The sequence below is a fragment of the Heptranchias perlo genome, chromosome 20 (assembly GCF_035084215.1).
Source record: "Heptranchias perlo isolate sHepPer1 chromosome 20, sHepPer1.hap1, whole genome shotgun sequence".
NCBI classification, from domain to species: Eukaryota; Metazoa; Chordata; class Chondrichthyes; order Hexanchiformes; family Hexanchidae; genus Heptranchias; species Heptranchias perlo.
The window spans coordinates 9,111,520-9,114,799 of record NC_090344.1 but is presented as its reverse complement, the minus strand read 5'-3'; the positions used below and the strand labels follow the sequence as shown (position 1 = coordinate 9,114,799).

General features: G+C 43.6%; 2 non-coding genes across 2 annotated transcripts; both read right to left on the bottom strand.

Annotated features, from left to right (window-relative positions):
* Nucleotides 1–226: 226 nt before the first annotated feature.
* On the bottom strand, nt 227–308 carry trnal-uag (transfer RNA leucine (anticodon UAG)). The gene has a single exon. It is a non-coding gene; the product is annotated as a tRNA-Leu (tRNA).
* Nucleotides 309–1,806: 1,498 nt separating this feature from the next.
* trnat-cgu (transfer RNA threonine (anticodon CGU)) lies at nt 1,807–1,880 on the bottom strand. The gene has a single exon. It is a non-coding gene; the product is annotated as a tRNA-Thr (tRNA).
* Between the last annotated feature and the right edge of the window lie 1,400 nt (nt 1,881–3,280).

Here is a 3,280-nt window from a genome sequence, read left to right as displayed (position 1 = left end):
CGAATCCTGGATTAGAGCTAAAGTCTCTCTGGGTACATGATATCGAATCGCAACGCTGCAATCATTTGAAAGCGGCACGGACACGATGGGCCGAATGGTCCATCTTTGTGCAGCAACTGTCCATGATTCTCATTGCTGCACTTTTCGCTTCTTTTGCATTCTCCGCTGGACCACACTTCACCATGATTTTCTGTTAATACGTCAAAACAAACATTGCGACTAACCCTGACAGCAGTGGGATTCGAACCCACGTCCCCGCAGAGACTGGAGCCTAAATCCAGCGCCTTAGACCGCTCGGCCATGCTGCCACGAACAAAGCTCATCATTACTGAAACATGAGGCTAGTGATTGAAATCGGCTTTCTTGCTCTTTATCATCTGGGTCCAGTGCTTTTGAATTGTGCAGGAAGGAAATTAAAGGGCTTTCTGAGCCCTTCCTGCATTTAACACTTGATCAAAAAACTTGTCATCGAGCTCCACGTTGATAAACATAGAAAATTGAGGACAGGAGAAGACTATTCAGCCCCTCGAACCTGCTGCGCTATTGAATTAGATCAGGGGTTATCTGTGTACCAACTCTATTAACCCGACTGTGACACATATCCCTTGATACACTTTCGTGGAAAAATCCATCGATGTCAGTCTTCAATATGTGAATTGACCCAACATCTTCAGCCTTTTGTTGAAAAGAGTTCCAGATTTCTAAGACACTTTCTGTGATAAAGTGCTTCCTGATTTATCAGATGAATGGTTTTGCTCTACGTTTCAGATTAAGCCCCCTCATTCTGGATTCTCCCAACAGAGAGAGCTGCCGAAACCCGAGATTGTACAATAAACCTGTAAATCTTCTGAGAAGGTATCAGGGAGTTTAATGGCTTCTTCGTGGTGATCCGGTCGGGCAAGGGGATCTGAGATAGGGGATCGGATTGTCAGAGGGTGTCAGATAATGTAAGGGGTCTCCGTGCATATTAGTCAATAAGGGGCACTCAGTGTATCAGAGAACGTAAAGGACGCTGAAAAGGTATCAAAGAGGATCAGGGACTCTCTGAGGGGATCGGAGAAGGTAAGTTACAGAACGTATCGGAGAAGACAATGAGCTCAGGGAGAATTAAAGAGGGTAAGGGGCGGTCTGGAGGGATCAGAGAGGCTCATGGATCCAGAGTTATCATCTTCTAAACATTATATTACTTAATATTTAATAACAGCAAAAAATGAATCCGAATTGAACAGATAATCTGCCGTGTCCCACGTGCAGGGAATCAAAAGGTCGAATCGGGACGGGACTGGATGTTTGCCAGTGCTCACGGTTTTCTTTCACACAGCTCATTGTTGTATCCGTTTATAAAACTGGATTTCATTAATTGAAGATAAGAGGTTGCACCTGTAACCCTTTGTGAGCAATAAAATGTGAACCACCCAACGTGGGGCTCGAACCCTCGACCCTGAAATCAAGAGTCACATGCTCGAACGACTGTGATAACCGGGCCCACTGACAACATTTGTTGCCTCTTCTGGCAGGGAAGGAGCAATTGGTTTTGCTTCATTGCGTCAATTTGTCCAACAATCTGAGGAAACTTCCTTCTGAACACCCGATCTTCAATCTGGAGTCAGTCTGATGATTTTTTTTTACTTGTCGTACAGCCCCGCGTTGAGCAGTATGGGAACATCGGGACAGGAGAATACAATTCAGCTCCTCGAACCTGCTGCGCTCTTCAATTTGATCATGGGTGATCTGGACATCAAATATGCCCTGTGATATTTTGTTGCTCAAATTCACAAAGTAGTAAATATCACTAAGGAAACAAAAAGGTACCGCTGGGAATCGAACCCAGGATCTCCTGTTAACGAGACAAGCGCTTTGACTAGCTAAGCCACGGCGCCAAGTCACGTTGGTACAGTATTACATCTTCTCACTGATATCTGTCAGCTTCCTTTGAGCACAGACGGTGAGTTTGAGGAGTGTGGGGCCATTTTGCACTCATCCATTTCTTTTGTCTGTTTCTCTGTGTTTCCCGATGCTGTCTGTGTCTCTCGCTGTAATTTTCATTGTGAGTCCATCTGTGAGTTGATTCTGATCTAATGCATGTGTTTGTGTTTGTGTTTGTTTCTTACGTGAAATAAATGAGGAGATCAGACAATTCTCCCTTTGACACTGAAGAACGAAGCAGCCAAACCTGACAACAAGATATTGTTTATTTTGATGCAGTAAAAAAAATGCCATCTTAAATGATTTAGGTTTTGTTCTGTGCAAAAAGAAACTGTGACCCCAACGTGTTTCAAATACTTCGCTTTATAAGTTGTTGTCAGACACGTTACGATTGAAACTCAAGGTGTGTTTAATATCGGCAGGGAATGTTTCGCCAGTTTAGTATTGTTCAATTTGCATCAAATTAATGAAATCGGAAATAATCGCAGTGATCATTACCATAGTCTAAACCCCTCCAATATTAACGGTAGTAGAAGATGTTGAGAACAGTATCGAATATTCTGCAGGATAATGAAAATGTACAGAAAGTATAGTCGCCAATAATTCCAATAGGGAATTGAACAGAAACCTCTTTACTCAGGGACTGGTTTGAATGTGGAACTCGCTACGACAAGAAATAACTGAGGCCAATCGTATGGATGCATTGAAGAGGAAGCGAGATAAGCACATGAGGGAGAAAGTATTGAAAGGTTTGAAACCCGCACCTCCAGTGAAATTTGCGACCTGAACTCAGCACCTTCCACCCGTTCGGCCATTCTGACCCCCGGAGCTGTTACACTAAAGTCCAAAGAACTCTCAAGATGGAGCCTCATCATCTGCTTCGCGCAAAATTCAATCGGCTGGACGTCCAGCTCTGCCAGGCTGCATGTTCTTTCATACAGGTTTCCAACTGGATAAAACACTCTTCCGCCTTGCGAGCATTGGTGCTTCAGAGGTACTATTCTTGCTTGCAGTAATTCTATTCCTGTAACAGTAGATCCTGAAGTAGAGGATGGAAAGTATCGTGTCTGAGTGGTCTAAGGCGCTGGTTTAAAGCTCCAGTTAAATCCCACATTTTTCAGATGGATCAAAATCAAAGCCTATGGCACCAAAACCACAGCCTCCCTCCTGTGAACAAGTAATGTTGAAACGCTACTTTAAATCTCTCATCTTCTATTGGAACACGATAGGTCGGAGGAACCTCATGGCAACACCAATAAGGAGATGTAGTTTGAAAAACACCAACTGTACCTTCATCTCCGTTCGAATTGTTCAAAAGCAAAACGATTGCTTGTTCCAAGTGGGAATCGAACTT